Consider the following 15,363-nt stretch of genomic DNA (forward strand, 5'->3'; position numbering starts at 1 on the left):
ACAAAAGATAATGATGGAGAGGAAATCACACTCCAGAAGAAATCAGAACCACAGAATTCTGTGTCTGGGAGTGTTGTATTACAGAACAGTCTTTCCAGAGTTCACTAAAATATCTGCAGTACATAACTCCTGTCAGCATCCACCTTCAGTGCAGAAAATCACTACTGCACCAGTCATATCATTTTTAGAGCTGCAGCAACTGGTTTATACACCCAGAGAAGCCTGGCAAACAAACTCATAAGCTTCCTGCCATTCAGCTGGCAGAGCTGTTTTTCATAAGAAGCCTGAATGTGCTTGTTGAGTCCTTGGTCAGTGGAATGACTGCAAGACCTATAAAACAAGAAAAAAACCCCATAGCATCCATATAAATCACCAAGGTTGTATGTACAGTAGACATGTTCCCAATGAACTGCTTATACCAATACCTTCACAGGCAGGAAGCAAAGAAATTAGCAAAACTCAATAAAAAACAAAAAATCATTTATATAAATTATACCTGTCACTTAAACTACCTGGGTATTGATTGCAACAACCAGTCTTTTTATTGCCACTACAATGTTTTAGCTGAAGATGTTACTCCTTTGCATTTTTGTTGACTGATAGAAGCATAAACTCAAAAGTACTTCGAGAGTTTAAAGAAATAACTATTTTTAAAACTAAAAACAGGAGTTTAATTATTTTTACAATGTACAATCTACTAGACAATTCCAAAGGTGTCAGACCCTTTAAGAACATTTGAATATGGCTGTGGTTGCTACCATTGTTTTTCTCAGCCACTAATGTTGTAAGTATTTGCAATTTCACATCTTCAATTCAGATCTGGCTTTTAGGGATAAGGCCATATTCCAATAAAATTAAATGCAACATTTAAAGTTTTGTACTTGAAAGTACCCCCTTAACGTACTAAAATGCACACTAAGATTGCACAACGCAGTGTTAGGCAGGTGCCCTGCAGTGTGTTATGTAGCTTCCTGCAGTACATCTTGTTATGCTGTTTGATTACTATTAAATGGTGTTCTGGAGATAACTGTGCAAGTTGTATATTCAGACTGTTCAGAAAAATCAGTGAAATTTGAATTTTATTTTGATCATGGTTTGGAGACCAAAGGAGATTGTATATGACAAAAAGTAGTTACACCCAATGGCATTTGAACATTTCCCATCTTTCCAGGAATACACAATGCTCAACTGTAAATAAAATTATCCATGCCAATAGCAAAATATATTGTTAAATCAATGGGGATTATACTTTTAAAATACGCTGCACTGTAACTACATATATGTCTACATATATTTTAGGATATGCTCACACACACACATAAAATGTGTACATGTGTATCTCCAAAGAGCTCTTCCTAACTAATACATAAGCCTCTTTCTCTTTAGTCTTGCAAAAGCCAATGCTATTGCTTTGCAGTGACAGCAAATGAAACGTGGTGGTAAAATGAAAGTGCTTGATAAAAGAAGTATAAAATTAGTAACATTTAAATTAATTGCACAGTGGTATTTATGTATGTATTTTTAAAGGCAGTATAAACCTGACATGTTTACTGCAAATGTAAGTCAAGTTCGACATCACGAATCCCAAATCCTTCTCTCAAATAACTTTATTTAGTTACAACAGGCATATTCTCCTCCTCCCAATGTGTATGAGGTATCAGAAATTTACATCACAATTCTTACCAAAAGCAAACGTGGCAAATGTGTGTGAGAGCATCATTTTGCACTTCACAGCACAGAAGCCTGAAGAGATAACTCAGAAAAAAATGCTAAAATGCCAAATTTGTTTGCTGGAAAAATCTAATTTTGCCCTTAAGCACTTTTATTCTACTATATAGTCTGCTATCCAACAACTCTTTTTAATGTAAAAGAACAGAAGAGACCTTTGCTCACTTGCACAGGGCATAAAAAGATTGAACACAAACTTTCAGTCTGTGGAATAAAACCAGAATTTCATTAATATAATATTTCAAGGAAATATTATATTAATATTTTATATTTTAGGAAAAATAAATTTATTTTCTTCTTTGACACTTCATCTCAATAAATAAATAATCAATACATAGTTGATATTCTTAACAACACATGTTATTCAAGAGATCACAGGTGGAGTTGTGCAGACACTCCAAACCTCTTCTAAACAGTACATATGTTGAAAAGGTTTAGAATTTAAAGTTCGTCCACTGGAATTTAAATAAATATTGGCTTAACAGGAGATAAGAGAATTTACCTGAGGCCTAAACTGCTGGCAGAAATCCAAAAGAAATAAACAGAGTTACTCAGACACAAGTAGATGGGGCAGGTGTGTAGGGGAGTTGCAGAATTTCAGTGAAGGCTGGAAGAAACCTTGGGGGCAGGAACCCCTACCAGAATCTCAACAGGCACATTCCAGAGTCCTGGCATTCAGCAGCCATATCAAAAGTTCCAAAGTTTTAATCCCCATTACTATACAACAAGTTTTCCAGTACTTAATGGAAAAGATAAATGTAAAATATTGCAAAAGCTTAGGCCTTGCCTGTGAACAAACTGTGAAGGCACAGTCTTCATACAGACAACCAAAGCAATAGAAGGAAAACTGTGGCAAGAATGAAAGGAATTTGTAGACAGCTTTACATTGCTGCATGCACAGCGTAAATTTCCTTTTTAGCTTTGACATAAATGCCAATTCTTTTTCTTCCTAAAGTAATGAATCGCACAATCCTGCTTTGCAGCACACCAAAGAAAAGCTACAATATAAATGCATCATTTGTGGCAAAAGAATGCACATATTTAAACCTAAGATTTTAAAAATATCTAATTCCCCACTCTTCCTATGGACAAAAAAAAAAAAAAAGAAAAAAAAAGAATGTCACAAAAGTTTAACCTAAAGATAGTGTAAAGGATGGGAAACTTTTTTTAAAAGTCCTTTCTCTACTAAGGTCAGGCAAGAAGACCTTTGAAATTTTATTTTACTAAGATTGGGGGGGAAAAAAATCTTGCAACAATATCTGTCTGTGGCGATCAGATTCTCTTTGCCTCAGCACATGACTTGAGAAAACAACTCTTCTTAGATCAAAAACCTACATTTAGACTACTTCACACTTGAAAATATTATCCCATCCTTTTCAGTATTAAATTTTTCTCATAAACTGTGATTAATAATTTAACCATCTTAGTACAGATTAAAACCAGGAAAATTCACAGAAAGGATAAGTAAAGCAAGAAAAGGTAGGAATCAAGACAATATAAAATCCTTGCTTCCTGTAGTGTAGAAATGTTCTGGAATTCCCTCTATTACCACACAACTGTGTATCACCTCTCAAGGCACAGGATGAAAGCAGCTGTTCCAAGTATCTTTTTTATTTCAGTGAATAAAATAAAACATATAAAACCTATTTTTCATATCCCTGGGGCTTCTGCATCTTCAATCATACAAGATATTGCTCTAGTCTTTTAATCTTTAGACTCAATTAGTATTAGATAAATTTCTGGACATTTTATAAACCCCAGTCAATACCAGTTGCTGCCTGGAATTTTTACAACCTAAGTTGTAGAAATGCAATTATAAGATATATGCAGTGTGAGAAATTAGCAGCATAGCACAACATAATGGGATGGCACTAAATCTCATTCTACAACTTTTTGTTGTTATTTACTGGTGCTAGGGGAACTGAAAAAAGGGAAAGAATTAAAACAAAAGACTAAAGAGAAACAAAAAATGGAATAATATGGATTGAAGATACTCTGCAAGCTGAGGTCTGGACTGGAAAGGAATAACTCAGAGCTGTGTCAGGCTTGTATCACACAACCAGTTATTACATGTTAATGAAAGTCCGACCAAATGGTTAAACAACTTTGTGCAAAGTTCATTGAACTTTGACTTTCCACAGCAGTTTAAGCAGCCTGAACTGATGTTGCATTTTCTTCACACATCTGTGCAGTTAGGTTCTGCACTGGAAGAGGAGACCTTCCCAACACCTTTAGTTCCCAAGAGCTCTGGAGAGCAGGGGGGTTCAGTTAGCTGTATTTTAGTTTCTCCCTTACCTCCACTACATCAAGTCCCACTTTGGAGGCTGTCACTGCCACAAAGCTCTGGCCAATGGGCTTGCCTGACTTTTTCCTTGACAGAAATATGTGATAAAATCTCATAGCCATTGGAATAACCAGTCCCATAGTAATTCACGTATCCCTTTCATCAATTAGCAAAAATATCCTTAGCACTCTCAATAAAAACTCTCATATAGATGTTTTTTTTATCAAAAAGTTGCCAAAATCTGACGATTTGGAGCCAAGTTGAGACAGAGGATCCCGAGTCTTGATGTCCTTGCACTGAATATTCTGTGAAAAAGTCCCTTTAGGGAAGGAAATCCAACTACAGAACCTCAGCTGTCTACACAAGGAGGTAGTGTCTCAGAAATAAATTATTTCATGCATTTCAGTCTGTATGGCTAAAAATAAACAGTTTGAACATTACCTGAAAATGAGCGGGTTGTCATTGCAGCTATCGATGCATTGGTATGACATTTTCCTGGAAAAATGCCCTGGTGTGTGTTTTGCACCAGGTCCAGAGAGACAGGTATATGCAATGAAGTTAACCCTGAATTAATGCATTACCACTCACTGCTGAGCCATGGTAACTGGAAGGATTAGGTCTCCTCCATCACTGCATTTGTGAAATAAAATTATTGCACATTAATGTAAGCCAACTTCAGAGCCACAGCAGAAAAAGAGCCTACACAGGCAATAAGTGGCAACTCATTAAGCTGGAGTAATTTGGTTGCTCCTGATCATTTGTAAATTACCTTCACCTAACAAATGATTTTATGATGCAGTCACACAGAGCGATGTAGTAATCTAAAATAAACAACATCTATAAAACCTCATCCTTGATGAAAGGATTAGACTCTCAGGAAAACATCTTTAGTGCTGGCTAACTCCAAATGAATATCGTAAAAAAATGTTCCTTGATCCTTAACTCAAATTTTAAGATTGAGATTTCCGATTCTATTATTTACTTTTAAATAAAAGTTAAAAGTGTTTTTTATTCAAAATACTGTTTAGGGAAAGCAAGACATTATTATTCATTAATCATAAATATGTAGCAGATGAGTTTTATACAAAGTCATGAGCAGCACAGAAAGGGTGAGTAGGGTTAGGAGATTCACCTCCATCACAAGATTTAGGGGGCATCATATTAAATTTATGAGCCACGTTCAAAAGAGGCAAAAGCGCTATGTTTGCCCACACTACTAGCAGCAGGCCTTCTGGAAAACTCTGCCAGAGAAGTGGTAGATGCACGATGTTTGAATTTGGCTCAAGGGGAGAAAAGAAATGGGCAGTTTCAGGCAGCTCAGTAATCTCTATACTGGAGACAATAGAATAATATACACAAGTATGTACTAAATTGTTTATATATACATTTTGAGTTCAGAAAAGCAACACCTTTCAGTCATATGCTGAGCCAAAGAGGAACTTACGACTACAAGGAAAGTAAAAAAATAGCAGATAGCATCACACAGAATCTTCCCCCACTTATTTTTACGAAAATACATTTTAAAGCTCCTGCCATTTCAGTTAAAAATAGTTGGAAGGACATCAGGGAGAAATATCATCTATGCCTGCCCTATGGTCTTTCTTCAGAAGGGTCTCTGCTTATGGTTGCTGCTGGAGACAATAATACATTTACAGCTGTTTTTTTATTACATGGGGTTTAACAATCTCTTCTGCAGAAGAGGGCTCTTCTGTAGATGTCTTGGGTTTGTATTTCCATACACATACTCCAATAGAATGTAATACTGAGTAATAAGCAGGCAGGTTAACAGCTTACTCCTGACTCTTCATGCTACCAAGTAATCCAAACCAAGAACAAAAAAGACAAGAGCTCAGTACTAGTCACTTTTTTTCCTACAGAGCTATGTGTGCACATGCAGTTCCTTTCTTCTATTGCAGTGAGGCAATTTTTAAACTCAGCAATTCTCACAGTAACCTAATTTTGTTCTAGGAAGTATGCCTTTTAATCCAAGATATATGCTAAATTTGTCCAGTAAATTATTTCCTATGATTAATTCAATCAGTTTTACTATTCTCCTTAACTTGGAGGAATGCATAGCTAGCTAACTCAACACTACAATTATGTTGGCATTTCCTTTATAAGTCTCTTTAAAAATGCTATTTTCCTAGCTATTTTTGCCCTGATTTACTGGCTGCTTATGTCAGCACCAAGCTGCCATGAACTTCCTTGATACAGAATCAACCTAAATTCATGTTTCATTTTAAATAGATGCATACTGTTCTTTAATGTGCTTGGATATGGATAAGAGTCTTACAATTCCACATATTTCAAACCATATGCTACAGCTTTCTGTATTAATAGGAAGTATTATACTTAAAAATAAAGTGTATACTCTTGCAGCTTTTAAATTACCCCTGTCCTGTGAAAGAATGAGTCAATATTTTTGCAAAGACAGCATGAGTTCAATGAAATTCATAAGAGGGTCAGAAAATCTGAAGTAGGATATACTGTAATAGCTTTAAGGCTGTAAAGGGAACTGTCAAGGCGAAGACCTCAGTAGGGAGATTCCATCATTTTAACAGTTACATTTATTTGCAGTTCCACATGAAATTTAATATAATTTTCTTGTAGCACCTACATGTATCTAAAGCGTTGTTGGACAGCCAAAGTTCCAGTCAAACAAATGTATGATAAATACAGCAGCTGTCGCACTTGACTCAGGAAGGAGATTTCTCACTCTGTGAAGTATGTTAGATGCTCAGTATAGAACAAAACAAGCATAAAAAATTATAAAATCCACATTATAATGTGGATTAAAAAGGTAATATATATCATCGGAATGGCTATGCAGAAATACATTAGTTCCACACACAACAAAAAACCAAAAGTCCCAGCGAAAGAGTGTCTACATACCCACCTACTGACATGGAAACAAGAACTATGACAAACAACACCAAGCCAAAACTCCAGGGAATAAATGTTGTTACAGCCCTGCTAAGCCCAAGACTCCGGGCTGTACAACTGCTACATGGCTGGATGCCCTATAGCCGAATGCCTTGCATTGAGTGAGAGGATGAGGCTGGCTGCTCTGGAGAACAGAAAAGTAATAGGGTTTCTTCCCTTGGTGTTTGCAGATCTAATGTCAGCTTTTGAATGTCCACATTTCTGTGGACAGTATCCCAGTATCATTACAATCATGTCCTGATATGATTTAAAAAACATGATAGATCAGTGAAATTTATTTTCTTTATCAAAACCTTAATTTTAAGGCTATGTTCTGGCAGATTCTTTTTTCTTAAGTATCTTTCAATTTTACCACTTTACTGATAAATAGTTCTCAACTAGCAGAAAAATAAGTTTTGATGTCCTGGGACAGTCCAATCCCTGCCCTTCACCTTTAAATGCTAACCTCACCCTACTCCTTTCCAACTGCAGATGCCATTTCTACTCCCCCAAGGCCTCCTTCTCACAAGCAAAACTATGGCAGTGGCAGAGCAGCCTGAAGAGACACTGCCAGGGAGGGCACTGGGGACATCACCAGCCCTGACTGTCCCTGTCAGGCTTCCCCAGGGACTCTGCAGTGTGCCCAGGACCCCTGGGGTCTCAGTCCCTGCCTCAGCCACACCATTTCTGCAGCAACTTTGAGTCAACCCTGATGGGTTCAAGTTAAATGCTTAAGGCAAAATTACATCTGTTAAGGATGTAATGTAAAGATGAGTTAAAGATCATAAGTAATTACACTAGCTTTAGTAGAACTATCTTAGTTGGCAGTATAATTTATCCCCTTAAATCAAAAGAGAACTGCAAAATGATGGGTAGCCAAAGAAATTTAGAATTGTGTCACAGGAATGCATACCCAGTTTTTCTTCTGAACTTGTAAAAATAGAAGTTTTTGTAGCTAAGCTTGAAGATTTGCCACATATAGAAGAAAATTTTCTCCCTCTTGAGCTTTTCAAAACTCTTCCCACCCTTGTTTGGGGTTGGTTTTTTTTAACATCTACTTTTCCTATCTATCTTATAGCCAAATAAGAAGCACCTCTAAGTCCTTGATACAACGAAATACACAGCAGCCACTTTTCAGAGGAAAAAACATATGGCCCAAACTGACTGCCAAAAACAGTCTGACGTTCCTACTACAAAACTTCTAGCTAGCAGGAAAAGAGAAACACAATTTCAAATATCTCAGTGTTACACAAGAATTCTATCCTAAAAATGCACTATATTGACTGAACACAGACAGAGAGAAATTTATTTGGTCTGTTTAAAATTTACTCAATATTGTCATTTACAATCTCCCCTTAAATATATTAAATGTAAAACACATATACACTTTTTTATATATTTAAACCCCTCAACTCAGATGCTATTATTTCAGTAGAGAGTCAAATCCCATTCACTGAGCAGATGTAGACATGAGCATGGTGAGTATGGGTTTCAATTCACAAAAAAGCTTACTGGGAACCTGACACAAATACTATTACAAAAGTGAAAAGTTAAAAACCAAATAATGAAATGCCAAAATACAGTAGGAAGTCTCTAAAGAGGTTGAAAAATGGTGATGTACACAGTATACCAATTGAATATTATGGGATGAAAACTGAGACATTTCACATACAAGCAACTTTGCTTCTGTTTTGTTGTTTGGTTTTTTTTAAACCAACTCTAAGCAGACTGAAAGCATGTATAAATTATACATAAGCTCAGCAAATACTGAAGACACTGGAGCTATGCTGTGCCATAAATGTACTGAATAAGTTTCTCGCCATTTTACCGATTCTCTGCCAATTTGTTTGGCTGGATTTACCTTTACTGTCCAACACATCAGCAACTTTGAGGAAGATAACATAATGATTTCTCTCTTGGTTACATCCATCAGGTCCAGAGATGATGCAAACTTAGATAGTTCAAGGCTTGCAGGCTTATAATTTTGAGGTATATTTCACAAAAAAGATAAGAAACTATAAGGGTTTTTAAATTAAAGACAAAGATATCTATATAAAGTAGTTCCATGAATTTACAAATTGAAGCTTCATAATCTGGAGTTTTAGTTTATTGTCATGGTAGATCAAAATGTCTTAAACATCAAAATACAAAAACTGTTTACCTAGTTAGGTCACAATTCCCCTGGAAGAGTTGTTTCCCCACCAAATGTACTGAAGCCAAAAATTTTCTGGGCATTGATAATTTTGAGAATGCCAAGTAAAGAAAATTATTCAAAAGATTTGCTATGTCAAAAGCAAGATACACATAAATTAAAATGTGAAATAACAACTGAATTGATGATGACAGGATGAATCTGCTCCTTCTTGCTTGTTTTAAAACAGTTTTTTAAGTTAAAATATTCATTTCATTAGATCAAAATTAACACATCTCCCCCCAAAAATTTTCCCAGGAGTTCAGAATGCATATTCAGAGAATTCTGAGAAAGGCAAGAAAATAAAATTTCTGAGTAACAAGAAAAATAAATCTACAGTAAATTCACGAATACAAGCTGCACTGAGTATAAGCCGCATTGCCAGGTGTTGGTAAACATTTTGGTTTTTGTCCATAAATAAGCCGCACCTGAGTATAAGCCACTCTGCCGTTCGCAGCGAGGACCCGCGTGCAACAAAGTTGCCAAATAGTAACAGAACCACGGCAGAGCGGGGTTTACTGGCTCGGCTCGGGCTGTGCAGGTTCGGTCCGCGCGGGGCTGCTGATGGGGCCAGGGGGCCCAGCCTGGCGCTGCCGCTTGGCCAGGCCGCTCAGGGCCGGCCGCTGCCTCTGGGCTCACTCGCCCTGGCCCAGCGCTGCCCCGTGGTGGCAGGCAGGGACAGAGCACCCCCATCTCCCGCGGCAGTGGAGGCGGGCGGGGATGGAGCCCCCCGCCTCCTCCCCGAGCCGCAGCGATGGCGGCATGGGGCCCCCGCCTTCCCCCCGAGCCGCGGCAATGGCGGTACAGGGCCCCCCCATCTCTCCCCCGGGCTGCAGCAGAGGAGGGAAGGAGAGAGCGATCCTGCCTCTCTCCCCACCCCCCGTGCTGCCTGCAGGGAGCCAGGCTCCACCCGCAGTGCAAAAGAGTAGCAATTTGTAACAATCACGAAATGCCAGCTTTTACTGGCAGGTGCTCGGCTCGGCACCCTGACTGGCACTTCTTGGGTTGTAAATGTCAGAAAATTATTCACATATTAGCCGCTCCTGAGTATTAGCCGCATTTCCAGTGTGGGAGCAAAATTTTAGTCAAAATGGTGCTGCTTGTATTCGTGAAACTACTGTACATTTGACTACATGCAATTCTCTATACATGGGTTATTTTTTCACAGGAAAAGCTGAAGCTTTGTGAGAGGCAGCTAGTACAGACTGCATCTAACATCCAATCTTTGTGAATGGGTCACTGCTGCCAAAACACTTGCAAAAATGCTGGTTGCCACACCTTATAACAGTGGGTGGAAGACAAAAATAATTTCTGTGAGGATGTGAGGTCTGTGAGTGCAATGCAGTTTGAAAGAGAAGAGTTGTTCTTAACTTGGTTTGGTTTTAAACCTGACTGTGCTGACCAATTATTTCAGTTTGCAGAAGAAAATGTGGTAGATTAGTATTAGGTAATTATTTTGGGCTGTGTGCTCTGTTTCCATTGTCCCTTGGTAGAAGGAATGATGCCAGAAGAGAAACTTAGTTTTCCATGTGATTTTTGCTTTTCAATACATATTTTAAAGCCTGAAGTAATGGTCAGCCTTTTTTGCTGAAAAAAACATACAAGTTCTTAATTCTAACTATGAATATTCCCAGAAGAAGATCTCAATGTCATGAACACCTCAATACTTCTCAAGATTTCCTTTCCTCCTGTCTTTCTGTCAAACTGCAGGCAGCTGCAGCCCATCACTCCCTGTGCCAGTGCATTTGTCAATTAGTTTGAAGGAAATCGCCCAGCACAAAAAGCAGAGCATATGATCAGACAGGAAATTACAGCCTATTATGCAATTTTATTCTTGTCTGTGATTGACTGCACATCAAAGGGCCACTCAGTGGCAGCCACTGATACTTGTTAAGGTAAAAATAGTTCTGCAAAAGCAGATGGTGGAAGCAGACACCAGTAGATCAGAAATGCTGAGTCTGACTATAGCATACTTTAGATGAGCCTTTTAGAAAACAACCAAAAGGATTTTAACACATAATGTTCCTTTACAGTATATTGGCATTACAAACTCTATGGCGTTTTCAGATACAGTGGAAGTCTGCCAAATTCTGATCACAGTTTTCCCTCGCACCCTATTTTTAGAGTGATATGGGCATCAGCACCTGTAAATAGGTGAACTTTTTCACAGCATATGCTCCACATAGAGACACTATCAGTATATAAATTTAAGAGTATTACTAATTCTATATGCAAATAACCTCACTGAGCTCAATAAGACTTTTAACATTTTTTTACAGTGATTAGGGATAAAATGATTGTGATATATAATGACAACATGTCCATCCAGTAACACACTTTTAACACCTTATGAACCCAATTGTGTCAGCTTAGGCAAGTGATTAATGTGAGACAAGAATAAAATCAGAACAAGGTTTATTTAAATAAAACCATTAAATATTTTAAGCCAATCATTCAACTCAAACCACCCCTTTGTAATGGCATGTGGGAGCTTTGAAAAGTAACTGAAATTAAAAATGAAATACCATAGAAATCAAAAGGGTCAAAAAATTACAGAAATAGCTAATTTAGTCAGATATTTAGAATGTATTTGGAAGAACTTAGCAGAAAAATTAAATTAGTATAAGAAGAATAATAATTATGAACAAAAATTGCTCGTTTAAACTGTGTACGGAAGACATTAGATATGAATGTGTGACAATGCTTTCTAATCGTCACTGTAGAAAAGAGGAGTAAAATTTGAACATATTTATTCTTATAAATTATTATCCTCTACAAAAAGCATAGCACTCTTCTTTAGTTTCTCTTCCCTCCAATGAATCATGAATTATAATAAATTATACAGCTGGATCACAACTGAACAGTTAATAATTCTCAGATAAGAAAAAAAATTATACTCATTATGCAAGAAGAAAGATACATTAGTAACAAAAAATATTCAAAAGTCTTTGAAATATTATGTATTTACGATATACGTATCCTGGTAATTCCAAAATGGCAAGTATCTATCATCACATAGTTGAAATCATTACTTTCTTTCTTGAACACCCCTAGAAGACCTAGCACATGCCTCATGATTTCCAGAGAATTAACATAGTTCATTTTTATGGGGAGGTTTCTTTAAATTTGCCAACGACACTGTTATTAACAATGCATCCCAAGTAAGATTTTTTTTGTGTGTGATTAATGTGGCTGAAACAGCAACGGCAATTAACTGTTACACTGTGTTAGTAAAACTGTTTCCTTGCCATGATAAACAACTTCTATAAGGATATTATTTACAATAAGCAGAGAAACCAAGAATTGTATTAAATCAGATTTAAAAGGGAGTGTTAACCTTCCCTAGTATCCAGCTTTTCTGAAGCCAGCTTTTTAATGTGCTTTTCATTCCCAAGCCTTACTGGCCTAGTAAGAGGCAAGAAGAACTGGAATCCTAAACGTTTCTGGCTTTCACAAGCAAAACAGAACAATGCAAAAGACACAGAATGAAGTTAAGACAGAAAATATTAGAAGCAGAAAAGAAATAGATCGGATGATGAAGAAAAGGCTTTTTCAGAATTAGAATCACAGAATGAAAAATTAATTGAGTTGTAACGGACATTAAAGATTATTTAATTCTAAACCACCTGCCATGGGCAGGGACACACCTTCCAGTAGACCAGGTTGCTCAGAGCCCAGTCCAGTCTGGCCCTGAACACTTTTGGGGATGGGGCATCCACAACTTCTCTGGACAGCCTATTCCAGTGGCTCACCACCCCTGTAGTAAAAAATTTCTTTTTAACATCTAATCCAAACCTACTCCTATTGTAAAGCCATCCCCCCTTGTTCTGTCACTACATGCCCTTGTAAAAAGTTAATTCCCATGTGTATTGTAGGCTCCGTTCAGGTACCAAAAGACTACAATTAGGTCACCACAAAGCCTTCTCCTCTCCAGACTGAACAACTCAAATTTCCTCACAGGAGAGTTGTTCCATCCTTCTAATCACCTTGGTGTCCCTCTTTCTGGACTCACTCCAACAGGCTGATGTCCTGGGGACCCCTCAGCTGGATGCAGCACTGCAAGTGGGATCTCACCAGGGCAGAGGGGCAGAATTCCCTCCCTCACCTTGCTGGCCACACTGCTCTGGATGCAGACCAGGATACAAGTGACTTTCTGGGCTGTGAGTGCCCATTGCTGGGTCCAGCCTCTCATACACCAGCACCCCCAAGCCCTTCTCCCAAAGGCTTCTCTCCATCTGTTCATCCCCCAGCCTCTGTTGACACCAGGGATTGACCCAACCCAGGTAGAGCACCTTGTGCTGGGTCTTGTCAAACAGCAAGAGGTTCCCAAGAGCCCACTACTCCAGCTTGTCCAGGTCCCTCTGTACAGCATCCCCATCCTTCAGGTGTGACACCACTCAGCTTAGTGTCACCTGCAAGCTTGCTGAGGGTCCTAGAAAGGACCTAGAGTCAGTGCATTATTTGGGGGGGAAAAAAAGAGAGGTCTCCATTTTCTTGTGTAATATAGGTAGCTCCTGAAGCAGCATGAAGCTTGTCTTTACTCCAAGCTGCATCAAAACAGAAGCTTGCAAAGAACCCCTAACTCACACTACAACTCATGATACAGGATAGATATCTGTAGAAAAGGATACATTCTAATATTTTCCCTTTTAATACTTTTCTTATCTCTTCAAAGAATAGCGTATATCATTATTTTTTAAGAACAAAGAATAGAAGGAAAATAAAAAATAGCATAGGTAAGAGAGTGCAATCACTTCAGTGGATGACAGCAGGCAAAACTGAATCAAGTTTTCACTGTGAACCTGCTAAAACCCTTCCATTCTCTGCCACAGATTATGTATTTTACAAGGTTAAATATTGATATTAATTTGCCATACAAAAGTTCCTCAGGGTATAGTCAGTACTAAATTTACTAGATGCAGATATCCATTTAATTTAAAAAAACAAGTAATTCAGTAAAGTTGTACAAAGCAATAAAAAGCTAAAAAATATAGTCCTACACAATAAGCCTGTATCATTGACCAAAGCACCGAACAAAAAATTAGTCAAAACTTTCAGGAATCGTAAATTAAGTCATGGACAAAAGGAAATTGATACAAATATTAGTCTGAAACACTCAACATTGCCTGAACAGTCCTCCTAAAAATGCATGAGCTTAGGTGAAGTACATTAGAAATGGTTAAATACTGAGCAAAGATTATCTGGTAGTTCCTTTAGGAGTAATTTACCCATATGTAAACACTGCCTTTATACATATGCACTCTATATAGCTATTTACAGATATACACAGTGTGCATGCACATATATGTTCCTAAGAAATGGGAAAGTTTCAAAGGTCTGATTATAATGAGAAAGGTTGAAAGTGAAAACAATCATTACAAAAAGAGCTGAAATGTTTCTGGATTTAGAAAACTTCCCATACATAATTCAGCTACAAAGCTTATCACACGATGTATGTAGAGTGGTTTCCCTGTTCTACACTGAAGATAACTGAAGGAGACCTGGGAACTCGTTTTTGGTAACACTCAGTGTGACTGCATCAAATCTAGACCTAACTGTTAAGGGATTGTTGAACCACTCTCACTGTTGGGAGCAACACCAGCAGCTGTGCAGAGCAAGATGGAACCCCAAGACTAAAATCCTAAGGCTAAATTTTCCAGAAGACTTTTGGATGATATGAAGAGAGACCAGAATATTCTAGCCCCAATACTAAATGCTTATATGTCACTAAGTAACACAAAGAGAAAACTGTTTGGATCGTTTTGACATTTCCATTAAATCTCTATTTTACTGCACAGTATAAGAACCAGAATATGACAGAAAAATTATGTAAGAAATAATTTTATTTAAAAACTGGAGCTAAAAGCAATACAGCTGATACATTATCAACAATCCTGACCCCATGAACCACTCTCTAAGAATACCAGGGGATCAAGAGCCACAAGATTCATTCTATATGCTAGAGAGAGACATGGAGGCTGTGCCGGGTGTGTTGTAGTCCAACAGAAGGACACTGGAGCAGTTTTTCAGCAGATCATTTTTATTCAATTTTATTCAATTATTAAAGAATTTTTATTCAATTATGATGTTATTAATTTTTTTATTTTCTTGAATATAATATTTATCTTTTAAAATCACTATCTTTTTTTATCTGATCTTAGACTCACTTTCTTTAACCCTAAGAATTCAGACCAGCTTGAGAGAAGCTTTTATCTAGTGAACTATCACTGTAATTCCC

General features: G+C 37.5%; 1 protein-coding gene across 2 annotated transcripts in view; it reads right to left on the reverse strand.

Annotated features, from left to right (window-relative positions):
- PRKN (parkin RBR E3 ubiquitin protein ligase) overlaps positions 1-15,363 on the reverse strand; it is a 702,734-nt gene that overhangs the window by 573,032 nt on the left and 114,339 nt on the right. The gene's annotated exons all lie outside the window — the stretch shown is intronic.

This window comes from Catharus ustulatus, chromosome 3, assembly GCF_009819885.2.
Source record: "Catharus ustulatus isolate bCatUst1 chromosome 3, bCatUst1.pri.v2, whole genome shotgun sequence".
Classification (NCBI taxonomy): domain Eukaryota; kingdom Metazoa; phylum Chordata; class Aves; order Passeriformes; family Turdidae; genus Catharus; species Catharus ustulatus.